Below are 18,352 nucleotides of genomic sequence, written 5' to 3' on the forward strand. Positions count from 1 at the left end.
ATGACCAGAAGCAATTTATGAGAAAGAAGGTTCATTTTGGCCCTGGTTCTATGGGGTTGTAGCTCATCATGGCAGGTACACATGACAGCAAGCATGGTGACAGGAACAGAAAGCTGAGAGCTACAGACAGAAACAAACTAGAACTAAGAATAAGCTATGAACTCTCAAAGGCTGCTCCCAGTGATGTACTTCCTCCAGCAAGGCTGCATTTCCTAAACCTCCCCAAAATAGCACCACCAACTGGGACCAAGCCTTCAAATGCCTAAGACTATGGTGGATGTGAAGGCTAGTTTCACATCAAGTCTACACAAGCTAATCATTTGGGAAGAACTCTCGATTGGGAAGACCCCTCCACCATATCATGCTGTAGGCAAGCTTGTAGGGCATTTTCTTAAGAGGTGACTGATGTGAAAGGGCCTACAACTTTGTGGGTACCACCCTGAGGTGGTCCTGGGTACAATAAGAAAGCAGGCTGAGCAAGCCATGAGGAACAAGCCAGTGGACAGCACTTGTCCATGGCCTCTACATCAGCTCCTGCCTCCAGATTCCTGCCCTGACTTTACTTCAAGAAAGACCATGACCAAGACATGTAAACCTGTTGTAATAGGGAGCTGCGGGGCTGCGTCCCCAGCACCCCGGCCGCCTGGCTAGCTTATACCCCGAAATAATTACACGGAAACTGTATTCCTTTAAACACTGCCTGGCCTCAGTGAGACATCTCTAGACATGCACAATTGGCAAATATTTTTCTCTCTATGACTTGTCTATTCATTTTATTTTCATGTCCACATGGTACAGTTATGAAACGGTGTCAATATTTGATATTGATATAATTTTATAATATTTAAATCAGGGCCATCTCTGTCTCTTCACACACTCACCATTTCCTTGTAGTGACTCACTCAGTGTGTTTTTGTCGTAGTTGTTTGTAGTGAGCTGCGTGGTGTCACACCTGATGGAGATGTATAATCAACTCCTGAGATGGCTAAGGCCTGACCTATGCCTGATCACGCAATGATCATCAGCTGCCTGCATATGCGTGGGCCTATGGGTAGTGCCCACCTGGCAATCCGGGATTGGCAGCTTTGGAGAGGTTTTTGACTGAAGGTGACACAATTGCACCTTGGTTTGCCGTCTCTGGCAATCTTAATGTCTCATCCTGTGATAGGCTTGGTAGAGACCTGAATTTTGCTGCTGAACAAGGTAAGCTAAGGAAGGGAGTGATGTTCATTTGGTTTGAGTTACCGAGGCCTCCAGAGTTTGTAGTGGAGTGTGAGCAGCTGTGGCTCTGACCAAAGAGCTCTAGGCAGCTCCAAGGCCAAGCAGCGCTGAAGGTCTGCAAAACTTGCAAACACTAGGACCTGCCTTAGGGCATAGAAGCACAACCGTGGTAAGATCTGTTGGCCTGAACCTCTGTCCCAGACCAGGGCAACCAGCTGGACCCCGGGCTGGCCGCTCAACCCTGCCATGCCTCCACCTTACAGTTCGGTGAGTCTCTGCCTTTTCCCCTGTCGCTGCGACCTGAGTCCAAGCTCGACTAGAAAATGGCAGTAAATTGCAATCTAAGAATGCTTCATCCCGCTCAGCAGGAAGCAGCCAGAGAGATTGACAACGCCCAAATTCCCTAAAACACGGTTTAGGCGGGGCCCTTTCAGAGCAGAAGCAGGATCAGCTGAGTTGCTAGGGAAGCCAAAGAGGTGCACGAGGGAGAAGGTGTCTTCCATGCACTCAGCTGACAAGAATGAATGTGCCACGGGGGTATGGCAGCTGGGGTGTTAAGTCTATACCCTAGTCTGTCAGACATTTCTGTCCATCCGGGGCTGTGTGTGACCAACATTCAATATGACTCATGCAACTAATCTGTCTAAAGAATTGTCTAGCTATCTTTTAGGTGAATTCGAACAACAACTGGAAAAGTTGCTGGTGACGATGGTGACTGCAGATTCCACACGCATGGATACCAGCCTGGCAGAAGAACTATCTTCCTGGATCACTCCATGGATCATCTGAAGGAGTGGGAGGGATAAGAGCCTTGGCAAGCTTAATGGTGCTTGCCTCCCTGGTATGCCTGTGGTGCATTTGTCACATAAGGGTTTCACAACATTGCAGTGCAGTTATGATCATTCAGGCCTTCACGGCCATTGAAGGACAGTCTCCCCAAGTTTGGCTAGAGATGTAAGAGCAAGTCTGATTGCATGTGGGTTGGTGTCTAGCTCCCACCTCTGTAAAAAGGCACTGGACAGGTCTAGTGTTCTCTGAGTGGATGACACCTGGACAAACACTAGTACATGTTTCATTTTTAACAGAGATCAGACCTCTACTCTTACCTGTTGCTTTATGAAACAAAAGGGGGAACTGTAGTGAGCTGCATGGAATCACACCTGATAGAGATGTATAATCAACTCCTGAGATGGCTAAGGCCTGACCTATGCTATGATCACGCAATGATCATCAGCTGCCTGCATATGCGTGAACATATGGGCAGTGCCTACCTGGCAATCCGGGATTGGCAGCCCATGCCTACTTAAGGGCTGAGAAAAAGGAGAGGAGAGAGGAAAAAAGGAGAGAGGGAAGAGAAAAGAGAGAGGTCAAAAAGAGAGAGGAAAAGTGAGAAAGTGAATAAAGTCCTGGAATAAACTGCAGTGAGAAGAGCTCCAGTGGTCGCGTCATCCTTGCGGGACGAGGTGGGACGCGACAGTTGCTTTTTGAAGTGAATGGTCCTAGTAGCCTAGGAGGAGACACATCCAGGCCACTGTAGTCATGGTGACAACACACACACACACACACACACACACACACACACACATATACACACACGGTGTGCACGGTGTGCTGTGTGAAGCTGGTTGGCAGAGCCATTCAAGTCTTTGTAACCTTGCATAGTAACTTGATCAGCTATTGAGAATGGAACACTAGAATCTCGATTGTTGTGCAATTTTCAGTTTCTCCTTTCAGTTGGTCACTTTTTACCTTATGAGTCTGGGGGTTCGATTACTGTTATGGTTTCCTAATGTATTGATTTTTTATCATTATAGAATAAGTATGCTTGTCTTTCACACCATCTCTAGTCTGGCCTGTTTGGCCTCTTGTTAGTGTCACCCCTGCAGCCTCTTTCTGGATATAGACTGTGTGTGTCTTTCTCTGTCCTTTGGCTCCCAGCTCACCTCAGAGATGAGCGAAGAGACGTTTCTTGGACAGGCATCAGATAATTAGTTCTTGCCTATTAAATTCAACCTGATAATCTTGGTCTTTTTACTTTGTTCCTACATACACTGTTTTTGTAGTTGTTTTTGTGATTGTCATTTTGCTATGCTTTTCTTGTTCCTCTTTAGATTCTTTCTTTTATGTTAAATGAGCTTTTATGGGAACCGGTCTGATTCGTTAGTTCTTTTGAGAAGTACGTTTGAGGGCATTTGCCTAAATATTTGGAGAATGTTTTGTCAACTGTAAAATTATTAGTTCACTCTTTGGTTTCTATCTTCCTGGCCGTGTTATTTCACTGTGCTTCGTTCTCCATTGGATGATTGACTGCTAACTTTATGGAAGCGTTTTCTTTGTGGTGGTACTTTTCTCTTGCTTCTTTTAACATTTTCTCTGTTTGGGTGTGAATTTCTTTCCTTCTCCTCCTCTTCCTCTTCCTCCTTCTCCTCTTCTTGGAGGAGGTCTTACTGTAGCCCCAGTTTCTGGAACTTGCTGCGTTAGACCAGCCTAGTTCAAACTCACAGAGATCCATCATCCCTGCCTCCAGAGAGCTGGGATTAAAGGTGAGTACCACCATGGCCATCCCTAAGTATGAATTTCTCTATGTTTATCTTATTGACAGTCTATTGAGATGCTTAGGTCACTGAATTAGATTGAGTAATTACAAATTTTGGGATTTTTATACTACCATGTCTTCAGGTTCGTTTGTCTGGTTTTTTTTTTGTTTGTTTTGTTTTTTTCCTATCTCTAGTTTCTCTGGAATTCCAATATGGTGTGAATTTTGGTTTAGTTTAGTTTATGCTAGGGCATAGTGTCTGAAGGTTTATCTTTCTCTCTGCTCCTGAGACCATATTTAAGTTTAAGTTCTTTCTTCTATCATCTTGATATTTTGATTGAGCCTCTTAAATTATTTTTCCTTTTAGTTTGAACTTTTGAATTATGGAGTTTTCACTTGAATATATTTTTATATATTTTTTACATCTTAATAGATAATTCTGTTTGTTAATTCATTGTCACCTCTTCCTTTGTTTCTTTGAACATAATTTTTTTTATTTTAAACTATTTAGAGTAACTGATTTTAATTTAGTCTGCTAAATTCAGCATTTGAGAACATTCAAGATAATTTCTGTTGGTGGCATTTTCTCTCACATACTTTGCCCTTTATATATATGCCCACCCCCCTAGTGTGTGAGCACGTGAGTATGCCCATGTTCCCACATGAAGGCCAGAAGTCAATGCTAGAGGTCTTCCTCAATCATCTTCATCTTTTTTTTTTAATATATATTTTTTTCTCTAGACAAGTTCTCTCACTGAGCCTGGGGCTCACTGGTATGCTAGACTGGTAACCAACAAGCCCCGGAGATCATCTTCTCTCCAGCAAATCCCACCACACCCAGAATTAGTGTGTGTGTGTGTGTGTGTGTGTGTGTGTGTGTGTGTGTGTGGGAGACATAGGTCCTCACTTCTCTCTGGACCCTTTAATCTTCACTACAGATGTCCCTGCTTCCACATCTCCTCTTTTCGTTTGCTCTTCCGTTAGTCCCCAGCTCAGCATCTCCTGACACAGTGGTCTGATAATTCTCCCATGCTGTGCTCTTGGGTAAGATCTGAAAGTGGTACCTAGTTTTCTTCTTCGTGAGGCTCTGTGTGGATAATCTTCTGGAAAAACAGGAATCATGGTCCTAAGTTCATGGACAAGCAGTTACCCTCCTTCAGTCCACTAAAGATCAGCTTATCTCCTGTGTTCCCTGGCTTCTAGGTTTTCAGGCAGACCTTGCCTTCCAGCTTCTGGGGCCACAGAGTGAGGTAATGGGCCTCCTGCAGCTCTCCCTGTTGTAGGGGTGAGGAACACCCTTCGCCTCTCATTCTTTCTCCACCCCTCATTTTAAAGACTTCCCCACACTTCCCATAGACCAGGACTTGAAAGGGCTCCGGGATAGATAGGCTCCTTTGAGAACCCCCTTCTCATTCTGCAGTGTTATCCTGGAGCATCTTATCTGGTAGACCTGATGCTTCATTAGAGATTCCAGTTGCATCTCCTGTTACGCTTGTGTTTATTTTTAGGGACATTTTTGGGTCCCCATTAGACTAAACAACGTTCTTTAATGTTACGGTTGTTGGTGGATGGTAGGTGGAAAATGGGTCTTATGAGAGAGTGACTGGGGATACTGGGATAAGCACACACAGGCAGATCCCTCTGGGGTGTTAACCCTGTAACCCTGTGCACTGTGGGGTTCAGTGGCAGGGTGGGGAAGTTTGAAGTGTATGTAAGTGTATGTTCAACTTATTTGAACATGATGCACCCCTCCCTCCCCTTACCTTTTAGTAAAGCACATCAATGAGTTCCCAGTATATAGAGATATTTTAGAAATATTGCCCTGGTTGATACCAGTAGAACGGGGAGTATTTTTACCATCTTCATCATGGCAACCTTATCACCCTTTACTTCCCAAGCACAGTATTTGTTAAAGTTTAGTTTGTTGATAAGTTTTATTTTATGTGCATGGGTGGTTTGTCTATATATGTGCTTGTTCAAGATGAGCATGCAGTGCCCACAGAGACCAGAAGAGGGCATCAGATCCTCTGGAAGTGGAATTAGAGACGATTGTGTGCTGCCTTGTAGGTGCTGGGTTTAACTGAACCATTTCTACAGCCCTGTTTTTTGTTGTGTGTGTGTGTGTGTGTGTGTGTGTGTGTGTGTGTTTCTGAGGCATGCAGCCCAGGCAGGCTTGGAACTTGGTATATAGTTGAGGCTGGCCTTGAACTCTGAATCTTCCTGCTTCTACCTCCCAAGTACTGTGCTGGCTGTTTGTACTGTTTTGTTTTAGCCTGAGCATGGTAGAGCTTGGTTGTGTGACCCAGGAAGCTGTGAATTCCTTAAGAATGGGAACTCCACCTTATTCACACCCATTTCCAGGCTCTGCTTCGGCGACTGTACAAAGTTGAATGAACAAAAGCACTAGAAAAGAGCCTTTACGATATATCCCTGTCCTTCCTTCATGGCATCAGTGAGACAAGCCTATTTGGAAATTTATGAATCCCACCCCATCCTACAAAACAGAGTCTTCATTTATGGATAGTTAGCATAGAGAAGGATGAGATTAGTGCACAAATGTTTTGTGCTCTTTCTGAGGGCTGGGAGGGCGTTCTTTCTCTTCCTCTGTGTGACCCTGTAAACCCAGTCAGAGAGATAGTTCCTGAGAATCTTCCAAAAGAAAAGAACAAAAGGAAATCTTCTCAGGGTGACAGACAATAGTGGCTGTCATAATGGTCATAATGTCATAATGCCATCCCTTGAACACGGGTCCTCTGCAAGAACAGGGAGTACTTGTTACCAAAGAACCACCTTTCCAGTCTATGTCATTTGAAAGAGAAGTCACCTCAAAAGATATGGCCAAGGAAAGATGGAGGGCATCACATTTCTCCTCAAGTCCTTTGGTTATCCAGAAGTCTCAGGTCAAGTGTACACACATATTCCGTGCCAGCCCAAGTCACAGGTACTTGAACATTGTCATTCCCCCAAATGGTTTCTCAATGGTGAAAAGTGTGTGTGTGTGTCTGTACATGTGCTCTCTATCCATTTTCTCTTCCAATTTAGGTTAGCTGAGAAGGTTTATTTCTTGTGTGTATGTATATGTACATGTTTGTATGTACATGAACGCATGCACATGTGTGTGCATGAATATGGCATTTGCAAATCAGAAGCCACCTTGTTTGTCATTCATTAGTTCCTCTCCAACTTGTATTTTGAGACAGGGTCTTACATTGGATCTGTGGCTCAAACTTGGGTTCTCAATCTTTTCTGGGTAAACACTTTACCCACTGAGCCATTTCCCCAGCCTTATTTTTTATTTTAATTATTATAAAATACAATTTTATTCTGAGACAGACTAAACATTATTTTTCATAAAGCTTTGAGCTACTGAAAATGGGAATCTCTTGACAATTTGCACGACAATGTGGGTGCGGACTCCTGTTCCAGGAATAACATAAACACCTCCAGCTACAAGTGGGTTTGGCCTTACCCAGCCTGGAGACCTTGGATCCTGCTCACGGATTGTCTAGGGGATGTCAAGAAAGAATTCCAGTGAATTCCTGCCCATTCCAGTGTTCTGCTCAGAGCATGATACTCCAGCCCACATCTGGCCAGGTATGATACACTGGGCCAGAGTTTGCCTGTCTGGCCTCAGAGAGAGAAACATACCAGATTCCACACACAAGTGGCTTGCCTGGATGTGGGGGAGGAGGTGGAGGGCTGCCGCCACAATGTCCCAGGATTGTGTGTCTTGTGGTTAAACACTTAGGGCTTTGACGTAGGCAAGGCAGTAGAGCTGACCCTCCATGCTGCTGCAAACAACCTAAGGTGCCTTAGAAACTCAGTTCTTTGCTCAGAGGGAGCCTGCCTTTCAGAGAACAATTTTTCTAGTCTCTGTCTGTTTGGTTTGGTCATGTCTGGCCAGGGGAGATTTCTTAACTCTAATAAAGATTTGCAAAGAACAGGAGGTTGGGAGACTGAGAATTAAATGTTCAAATTAAGTGCATTCTCTGTGTCCTGAGTAACAAACCAATGAAGTCGCAGGGGGTGAGCAGGAGATGGAAACAGCAAGAAAGCAAAGAGAAAAGGTCACAAAAGAATGATGGTCGTCTGTAATGTGGGCATATTCTGTAATCTTATATGTCCAGACACCAGGACCTGTCCCCCCAATAGTTTGTACCATGGAGAGGAGTCAATGATGCTCTCGGCTGCAAGAACCAGGGATGTTGCTGGTGAGATGGCTGAGCAGGTAGAGGCAGTTGCAGCCAAGCCTTACCCTGAGCTCAATCCCCAAGTCCTACATGGAGTGAGCAAGAGCAGAACATTATCCTTGATCTCATTAGGTGTGCTGTGTTGCATGCTTGCTATGCATAGAGATAAATAATGTAATACTTCTTTTTTAAGGAAAAGAAACAAAGCTGGGGTTAAAATCCAGGTTATTTTAATGCTAGATTCTGAGACCTTCACGCTGTATCTCAGGCAGTGAAGGACTGAAGTATCTTCAGGCTGGTGTGATGTCTCTCCTGGTTGTGTCCCACTGAAGAGGGCTTTGCAGGAAGCCATAGGCTAGCTGTGGGATGTTTCCTCTCTGTTGGCATTACAGGAAGTGAATAAGACCTGATGGAGGTGCAGTTATGTCCTGTCCAGTGTATACTAGGGTCCTGAGTATCACTGAGCAAAGCCCAGAATCAGAGCACTGGAGACTAGTGGGGGCTTGCTAAACTGGGCCAGTTAGAACACTGCTTCTGCCTTATGTTCTTTAAAATAATGTCTCCTACCTGTACCTAATAATCTAGTGTGTATGGGGGGGGGCGTTGAGATCAGAAGACAACTTTTTTTCCGGACTTGGTTCTCTTTCCCCCATGTAGATTCTGTGGATCAAAGTTGGATAGAGGGTGGTGACAAGTGTCTTTATTTTCTGTGCCACCTCACCCTTCATTTTTCCCCTTTTAGATGAAGTCCCATGCACTCATGCTGGCCTCAGGCTCACAGTGTAGCTGAGGATGGCTTTGGGTTGCTAGTCCTCCTGCCCCCACCTCCAGAGTGCTGAGATTACAAGCATGCATCACGGTGCCATTTGTGGGTACTGGGGACTGAGCCCATGGCTTCATATATGCTAGGCTAGCACGCTATAGGCTCAGCTATATGCTCCAGTCATTAGGAACATGATTGGTAAGAGTGTTCAGTGCCACCTTCAGCAGAGTGTGTGGGCCAGCGGGTGTGTTCTGACTGGAATGAAAGTCTGTGAGTCACCATTTCAATCTCCAAAGTACTTCATGAGGTAAGAGACTCCACCCCTTCCTCCTCCCCTCCCTTCTCCCCTCCCTCCTCCTCTCCCTCCTCTCCTCTGTCTTCTTCTCTCTCTTTCTCCCCCTCTTCTCCTCTCTCCTCTGCTCTCGTTCTCTCTCCTCTCCCCTCCCTCCTCCCCTCCCTCCTCTCCTCTGTCTTCTCCCTCCTCCTCTCCCTCTATTCCTCTCTCCTCTCCCCTCCCCTCCCTCCTCCCCTCCTCCTCTCCCTCCTCCTCTTCTCCCCTCCCTCCTCCCCTCCTCTTCTCCCCTCACTCCTCCCCTCCTCCCCTCCCTCCTCTCCTCTCTCCTCTCCCCTCCCCTCCCTCCGCTCTCCTCCTCCCCTCCCTCCTCTCCTCTCTCCTCTCCCCTCCCTCTCCTCCTCCCCTCCCTTCCCTCTTCTCTCCTCTCTCCTCTCCCCTCCCCTCCCCTCCCCTCCTCTCCTCCCCTCTCCTCATTTGTCCTTCCCTGATGTTCTCTCTCCTTCCCCAGATAGGAAGTCACTATGTAGATTCAATTCTCCTGAGCCTCTAGGAGTTGAAATTATAGGTGTGAGTTTTCACCCCCTACTGAGGTGGAGATTTTCTAACTGTTTGGACTCATTTGACCTTTACAGCATGACCTTGACATGGAATGAGGAAGGGTCTTCACTTTGGCACTTTGGGTGAGGAGCACTGTTTTCCTGGCTCTCCTCATCACAGGTTGTGGAACTTCCACAAAAACAAACTGAACAAGAGATAGAGAGAGAGACAAGGAGGGAGAGAAAGGGGAAGAGAGACCAGAAAGGAGAGCAGGAGAGAGATTGGAGGTGGGAGGGAAAAGGAAGGGAGAAAGGAGAAAGAAAAAGTGTGGAGGGGTAGACAGAGAAAGGGAGAGGGAGCAAGACAGAGGACAGGATGGGGAGGGATTGGGTCATACAGCTGTGTAGGGGCTGGGTAAACCCCAGTCTGCATGGTTAGCAAGCAGGCTGAAGAGCACTGACCTGGTTGTAAGTCAAGGTTAGAGGTTGCTGGCTAGCAGGATTTTTTTAAAAAAAAAAACAAAAAACAAAAAACCTATCTTTTCTCATTTTGCATTCCAAATCCAGTTTCCACTCCCTCCCCTCCTCCTGCTCCCTCCAACTTCCCCCATCCCACCCCCCCATCCACTCCTCAGAGAGGGTAAGGCTTCCCATGGGGAGTCAACAAAGTCTAGCACATTGCTTTGAGGCAGGACCAAGGCCCTCCCCCGTATATCTAGGCTGAGCAAGGTATTCCTCCAAAGAGAATGGTTCTAAAAAGTAAGAACAAGTAATAGGGATAAATCCTGGTCTCACTATCAGTGGCCCAAAAGTCTGCCCAGCCATACAACTGTCACCCACATTCAGAGGGCCTACTTTGGTCCTATGCTGGTTCCCTCACTGTCAGGCCAGAGTTGGTGGGCTTCCATCAGTTTAGGGAAGGTGTTTCCGTTGGTATCCTAATCATGGTCTTGACCTCTTTGCTCATATTCTCACTCCTCCTACTCTTTGACTAGACTTTGGGAGCTCAGCCCAGTGCTCCACTTCAGGTCTCTGCTACAACTTCCATCAGTTTCTGGATGAAGGTTCTATGATGATGTTTAAGATAGTCATCAATCTGACTACAGGGCAAGGTCAGTTCAGGCACCCTCTCCACTATTGCTTAGAGTTTTATCAGGGACCATCCTTGTGGATCCCTGGGAATTTCTCTAGAGTGAGTTTTCTTGCTAGCCTCATATGGTTCCTTCAATCAAGATATCTCTTTTTATGTTTTCTGTTTCTGTCCTTCCCACATCAGGGAAATGCAAATCAAAATGACTCTGAGATACCTGTCAGAGTTAAGATATAAAACACTAATAATAGCTTATACTGGAGAGGATGTGGAGTAAGGGGAACACTCATCCATTGCTGGTGGGAATGCAAACTTGTACAACCACTCTGAAAATCAGTATGGTGGTTTCTCAGAAAATTGGGAATCAACCTAGCTCAGGACCCAGCAATACCACTCTTGACCATGTACCCAAAGGATGCTCAATCATACTAAAGAACATTTACTCAACTGTGTTCACAGCAGCATTATTTATAATAACCAGAACCTGAAAACAACCTAGATGCCCCTCAACTGAAGAATGGATAAAGAAAATGTGGTACATTTTATACAATGGAGTACTACAAAGCGGTAAAAAACAATGACATCTTGAAATTTGCATGCAAATGGATGGAGCAAGAAAATACCATCCTGAGTGAGGTAACCCAGACCCATAAAGACAAACATGGTATATACTCACTTGTAAGTGGATATTAGCTATAAAGCAAAGGATAAGGAACCTGTAGTCAATGACCCCAGAGAAGCTAAGTAACAAGGAGAACCCTAAAAGAAACACACATAGATTCCTCTGGGAAGGGGAAATAAGATCTCCTGAGAAAATTGGGAGCGTGGGATGAGGGAAGAAGGGAAGGTGGAAAGGGAAGAGGAGCATACAAGAAGAGGGGGAGAAGAACCTGAAGGAACAAGATGGGCCAGCAGGATTCTTTCAAGCCTCAGCAGAACTGTGGAAGGAGAAGTTCCATCATTCTTTTCTCTGGGTCTCCAAAGCATTATAGATTAAGTGGCGGGTATTGTCTGCATTCCTCAGAGCCCACCCATTTAAATATCTCATCTCAACACCACTCCCATGGAAACATCCAGAATAATGCTTGAGCCGAAAACTGGGTGCCACAGCCCCACCACTTGGCAAGTGACATCAATCTTCAGGAACTCTGGGCCTGAGAACATCCTTGCCACACTGATATCAAAGCAGCGAGAAGTGGGTTTCAGGGCGGCTGGGCCTCGACCTCCTGCATTCTCTTCACCATCTCCTGCACATAGATCATGTGCTGTCTTCCTCAGCACTGATTGGAAGTCTGCAGTGCAGATGGACCCCCTCCCCCCCAGGGAGCAGAAAGAAGGGGTTGAGAAGCCTGCTTCCCACAGAGATAGATGCACTTTGGAAGTTTGTGGTATTCTGAGCTGCCGGTAAGTGTACCTCAGAGACTCAATTTATGTTCAGGGAGCACTCCTGAGAGGTGGGAGTCCTTCAGGTTGGCCTACCTCCATTAGGAACCTGGGTGTGCCAGGGTTGGTCTGGGTACAGAGACACCCTTGGCCATTCTGTGTCCCAGACTTCCTCGGAACTCACTAACCTCATGAACATTTGCACAGCACAAAAATGCGACCTCTATGAGCTTTCGTTGCTCTTTCCTTATCCTAACAGAAAGAGAGGAAGATTTCCTGGGGTGGGGTGAACGCACTGCCCACCTGGAACATCCCCTTGCTCTCGAGTCCCACTCCCCCGCCCCCATCCTTGCCCTGCCTCTGGCCCTATCACACATTTTCTTTTAAGTTTAAAAAAAAATTGTTTTTAAAATTTCTTTAAATAAATTAAAATTTTTGTTCTGTTCATTTATTTTGCATGTAAGAATTTTAATTAATTTATTTGTTGTGTGTGCACAGATAGCATAGCCACAGTGTGCCTGTGGAGGTCAGGAGACAGCTAGCAGCAGTTGGTGTAGGCCCTGGGGATAGAACTCAGTCTTCAGGCTTGTCCACACCTTGCATGCTGATGTCTTGCTAGACAGCTGAGTGGCTCTTCTTTCAGGGCATCACTGCCCTCACTTTGTCTGGAGAGAAGTTTCTCAGGGCTGCCTGTCTTGCAGACCCAGGTTCACACGATGCTGGGTGTAGGTGCTAAGGAGACCATTCCACTTCCCTCCCGACTCCCTTCTGCTCTGGCTCAGGCCACTCCACACTTCCTTCTGATGGCACCTTTAGGTTGGCCTGTGGGTGATTCAAAGAGGAGACGGTTCACTGGGGCTGGTCAGTAAATGAACAAACCAGGCATAAATCTCTTACACCTATTTTCCTGTACCTCCTTCTTCACAGAAATAGATTATATTTATTTACTATTTGCTATATTGCTGGCCAATATTAATATAATATTAATATAAAATTAAATAGTTGGAAAAGAGGGATAAGGGCCATCAAGATGGCTCAGCAGGCAAAGGTGCTTCCTGTCACCTAAGGGCCTCATTCAGTCCTGAAACTCCCATTGTGGAGGGTGGGCATATTTACTTGATTTGTCCTCAAATCTACACACACACACACACACACACACACACACACACACACACACACACTGACACTCTCTGGGGAATATTTTTTCAGGTTTGTATAACTTTTGTTTACGCTGCATTTGTTTAACTCTGTGAAGCTGTGTTACTGTGCCTGTCTAAAACACCTGATGGTCCTAATAAAAAGATAAATGAAGCTGGGTGGTGGTGGCGCATGCCTTTAATCCCAGCACTCAGGAGGCAAAGGCAAGTGGATCTCTGTGAGTTCGAGGCCAGCCTGGTCTACAAGAGCTAGTTCCAGAACAGGCTCCAAAGCAACACAGAAAATCCCTGTCTTGAAAAACCAAAAAATTTGAAAGGCCAAAAGTGAGGCAGGAGCAATGACAGGCAGGGCTGGCAGGCAGGGAGTATAAATAGAAGGAGAAATCTGGGAGGAGAAGGAGGAGAGGAAGACACCAGGGCAGCCACCCAGCCAGTCCAGTCACGGAGTAAGAAGGAAAGAAAAGTATATAGAAATAGAGAAAAGCACAGAGGCAAAAGTTAGTCGGGATAATTTAAGAAAAGCTGGCAAAAAAACAAGTCAAGGCCGGACATTCATAACTAAAACTAAGTCTCCTTGTGTGATTTATTTGGGAGCTGGGCTGGGGGCTCCCCAAAAAGTCAAAAGAGTAAAACATCACACAGCACTCTCTTGCAAAAGTAAAACTAACCCAAAGAGGGATGCAATTGGTAGAGTAATGGTGGTTAGAATACGGACAGATGTGGAAGCCATGGTTGACTGGTAAACTGGAGGCATCATTTGCTTGCTGAGGGACATCTGGGGGTGGACAACACACACAATAAATAGGCACCCCCAAAGGTATTGTGGGTTATAGACAGCTGTTCTTAACTGAGGCTGTTTCCGGTCCAGTCAAGAAGGCCCCAGAATCCTACTTTTTAAAACACTAAATAAATACAAGTTTAAAAAGTGTGGAAAACCTGCTTGAATGAGTTGAAGGCTACATACGAGCAATGGGGGTGAACTGGTCTGCTCTGAGTGGGAAAAGGCATTCAAAGAGGCAAGGAGTGCGGAGCATAATTTAATACAAATAATTTTTTTTAAATGCACTCCCAAAGAAGAAATGGGAAAGTTGTCAGGCTGTGCAGCAGTGGGCTAATCAATGTTTACTCCTTGTGCCTGTCTAGTCTCTCGCCAGCATGCCAGCACCTTCCAGGCACACACTGCCCAGGGAAGGGGCGCAGCATCCCAGCCTGCCAGGTGGCTCCCCACAAGGCCTTTGCAGGTTGGCTGGAGAAGTGGGGGAGCACCCTGGTCAGATGATCACTTTTGCCTCTTTGACTCTGACATGCTTTCAAAACAGAGGGAGTCCCCAAGAAAGGTTGGATGACAAAGTGCGGAACAGGACCCTCATTGTGCCTTGCTCCAGGTGCTGTCTCCCTTCTGCACCTCAGTTCCCAGTGTGAAAACTGCAAATCAAATCCCAAGTTGCTGCCTTCAGATCAGCACCTAGGGGAAAAGCCAGAGTCTCTCCTCGCCATAAATATCCCTCGCTCCAAGACGCCTGACGTCAGAGCGGGGCGGGCGGTGGCGCGAGGCCGGCCGGGAGGGAGCAGCCTGCTTTCTCCGGGAGTCCGGAGCAGCCAAGGACCGAGCTGAGCTAGCGAAGCGCGGCGCCTGCGGGAAGCCAGGACAGCAGCAACCTCGCCGCGACATGCGGGCCTCAGGGTAGGTGCAGCGCTGTGCAGCGCTGGGGGACCTAAGCGCGGGACAACATCACCACACTTTCTTGTTGCTTCACTTTTGGCTATTGCGTCGGCGTCGGAAAGGCAACTCCTCCGCCAGTTGCCTGTTTTGTTCTGGAACGTGTTTGCAGAGACTCCGACCCCCTGAGAGGGCTGCCCGGTGGCTGTGTGAGCGCGCAGGGGGAGGAGAAGGGAGTGTGTGCATCAGGGCATTCAAGGTACATTGCTTTGGGAAACTTTGGAAAACTTTTTAGCCGCTTTGGAAGCAGACTTCTGTTGACATGAGTGAACAGACATAGACAGCACCTCCTCTCTCAAAGCTGACAACTTCTTTGGAGCCTCCTTTGCCCATTTCGGTGTGTGGGTTCTCTTGGGTTTACTGAAGTCTTTCTAAGCCCCGGAGCTCCCACTTGCAGGCAGGGCCTTGGCAAGCAAGATGGGCAGCCCAGTGGAGTGGCTCTTGTTCTCCAGATAACGGGACCTTGGGCAGCCCAGAAGCTTCTGGGAGAGGAGTTTTCCAGGCTGGGGCCCTTGGCACCTGTGGGACAGCCCAAACTCTGTCTAAGCATGGTCGAAATTTGGCAGCAGTGGAATTCTGAATTAACCCATGAAGGGAATAGTGTGACCACAGGTAATAGGGTGGGGGAGAAGGAGAGAGAGGGGTAGGAACAAGGAGAGAAGGAGATAACGATGATGGTGGTGCTATAGTCCTGTGTCCAGCCCTGCCTCAGGGGCTGGGTGGATGTTTCTGCCCCACGTGCCAGTGGTGGGTTAGCTCCAGGTTTTCTGGAAGGGACACGGGCTGCAGTGCCCAAAACAAAATGTATACTGGTAACATAAAGAGACTTGTCTGCACTGTGGGCAGAGGGAGGGGGTGGTGGGGGAGAGCAAGAGAGATTTTTATCAAAATTGAACACAGATTGCTGAAGTCTGGGCTTGGCTTAACTCTTCTCTCTCTGCCTTGCTGCTTCTCTGTAGTCCTGGGGAGTATGTGGTCAGTTCCTGGGAGGCTGGGGTGGGGGGAGGGGCTCATACCTCCACAGGGCAGCATCCCTGGACATTTGTCTGAAAGTCCACGGGGAACAAAAGTCACTTTCTGACTTTAGAGAGGTTTTCCAGTTTTGTGTTGTCCTTCTGAGTGTGGCCTCTGTTTCTCAGATTCGAGATTTTCTGGAAGAGGACAGGACAGTGCTGTGTTTCGGGTGGCCACAGGGGCCTATCAGCCAATGACTGCACGGTGCACAGTCCTGTGTGTGTGCCCATAGCTGGGGTCACACAAGCGGCGAGAGCGCCTGGATTGGCAGCCATGTCTCTCCAGAACCTCTGGTTTTACACTTTGCAGGAGAGGCAACCAACAATATTTGGGTGGGTGGGTGGGACGGAGCCTGGACTCACCCTGGGGGGGGGGGCGGTGAGGAGAGAGAGAGAGAGAGAGAGAGAGAGAGAGAGAGAGAGAGAGAGAGAGAGAGAGAACTAGGGGAAGGAAATCTGGAAATAAAAACAGAACTACAGGAAGTTGAGATTTGGGGAGGATTTTAAAAATTATACAAATTGACCCCCTGGGAAGTGCCGGAAAAGGCTGAGCAGGCAGCAGTGTCATGGAGAAAGGGTCATGTGAGCACAGGGACAGGCTGTGTGTAAAGGGGTAGTTGGGTCCCTGGGAAGGCATATGGGGACTCCTGTTTACGCAGACATGACTGTGGTGTCAGTTCTTTCCTTGGGCATGGAAGTATTTCTCCTGTTTCTTCATTGACACTGTGAACTTCATCCCACCCCCATTTTTTCTTTTAAAACAACAACACAAAAAAGCTACACAACGGTGCTATTATTGTCCTGTTCCCGAGGAGCTGTGCACACTCTAGCGTCTGACTCTTTGCCGCGGTTTCAGAACTTCTCCAGATCCTGGAAGACTCAGGGAATACTTGTGCCCCCATCAGGACAAAAAGAGGAGAGACAAACTTCTGACTCTCTGAACTGGGGAAGGTGGAGGCTGGGCAGGCAGGACTCAGAGCATAGTCAGCCAGAGTGGAGGTGCCTTTGTGTCCGAAGAGCATGTGGGAGGCTGGGGTCTTCTCTGAGAACTTCCTTTTGCTCCCTGGTCTGGTTTCCCATATTTCTGCCTCCATGTTCTTTGACTCAGTATAGGAATGGTCCCCATCACTGGGCAGTCTTGGATTCAGAGTCAAGAATGAAAAGAAAATTGTGTATTAAATAGAAGGGAATAGATAGAAGCAGGGCTTGGGGCTCTCTCCTTTAATTTTCCCTAGGCCAAAAGAAATATTGCCTTCCCTCACTCCAGTAACTTAAAGTCAAAGATAATATTAAATCCTATTGGTAGTGAAGAGGATAGGGGACCCACAGGAGAACTCCAACCCACGTGTTTCTGTCCCGGTGCAGGACTCCTCAGAGAGCTCATAGTAAGAGGAAGGTTGCAGCCTTTTCAATGTGTTGGTTTTTTCTTTCCATGCATATCTGTGGAGCTTCCCTCTGGCCTTCTACCACTAAGGGACCTACCCCAAGCTCAGACCAGAGATGAATTTCCACGCATCCCATACTGGCTAGTTTTTGTTCTCTGCAGTCCCGTTGGGTGATTGGTTAGCAAGGCTCCTGAGCCATCTCTCCAGGGCAAACAGACATGGAGCAGGAACAACACAGGTGTCATTGGTTTGGTAACCAATGACTCTCTAGATTTAGACTGTGGGAGACAGTATTGAGGGTCCTGTCACTTAACCGTGAAGTACAGAGGCAGCCTGCACAGTGAAGAGTGTGTGTGGGACTGCCATGCAGCCTGCTGTCGGGCGGACAGAGACTTCTGGGAGAATGATTATCCTGGGACCACTAGCCTTCTGGACTTCTGCTTCCTCATCTAGAGAGTGGATATGCCAGAACTGACATTGATGATAAAAGACTAAGAACAGGACCAGGAATAATTCACTCCCAATAAAGGGAATATTATATTTTTCAATATTTAGTTTTTCAGTCTTCAGGAGTTTGAATGATTTGGGAAGAAACATCCCAACCCATGTGGTCTTATATTTTCCATGATGTCAGACCAATGGCTAAAGTGCCTCAGATTATCCCTGCTTCCTGAAGAAAACTGACTAGTGGGAATTGCCCATGAATGTGCCCAAGGCTGTTATTCTGACAACTGAAGCATGATGGGAATCTCTCTGTGAGTGAGCTGTTTGGGAAGAAGAAGTCAACTCTGTGTGTGTGTGTGTGTTTGTGTGCCTGTGTGCACCTGTGTTTGTGTGTGGTATGTGTGCCTGTGGTGTGTCTGTGTGTGTGTGTGGTATACTGTATGTTGTGTTCTCTGTGTGTGTTCCTGTGTGTGTTTGTGGTACGTGAGCCTGTGGTGTGTGTGTGTGTGTGTTACAGTATAGTGTATGTTGTATTCTGCATGTGTGTGCCTGTGTGTGTTTGTGTGTATAGTATGTGTGTGTGTGTGGTATAGTGTTGTGTTCTGTGTGTGTGTGCCTG

At 46.9% G+C, this 18,352-nt stretch overlaps 1 protein-coding gene across 3 annotated transcripts in view; it reads left to right on the forward strand.

Annotated features, from left to right (window-relative positions):
- The first annotated feature begins 14,749 nt into the window (after positions 1–14,749).
- The window catches only part of Daam2 (dishevelled associated activator of morphogenesis 2), a 111,571-nt gene continuing 107,968 nt past the window's right edge, over positions 14,750–18,352 (forward strand). For 2 of the 3 annotated variants that reach the window (XM_026785478.1, XM_013350957.2), the window contains exon 1: positions 14,751–14,855. The gene's annotated coding sequence lies outside the window, so the exon portion shown is untranslated. Of the gene's footprint in view, positions 14,856–18,352 lie in introns of all 3 variants that reach the window. The other variant, XM_005359681.3, reaches the window with a different exon arrangement.

The sequence above is a fragment of the Microtus ochrogaster genome, linkage group LG2 (genome assembly GCF_000317375.1).
Source record: "Microtus ochrogaster isolate Prairie Vole_2 linkage group LG2, MicOch1.0, whole genome shotgun sequence".
Lineage (NCBI taxonomy): Eukaryota > Metazoa > Chordata > Mammalia > Rodentia > Cricetidae > Microtus > Microtus ochrogaster.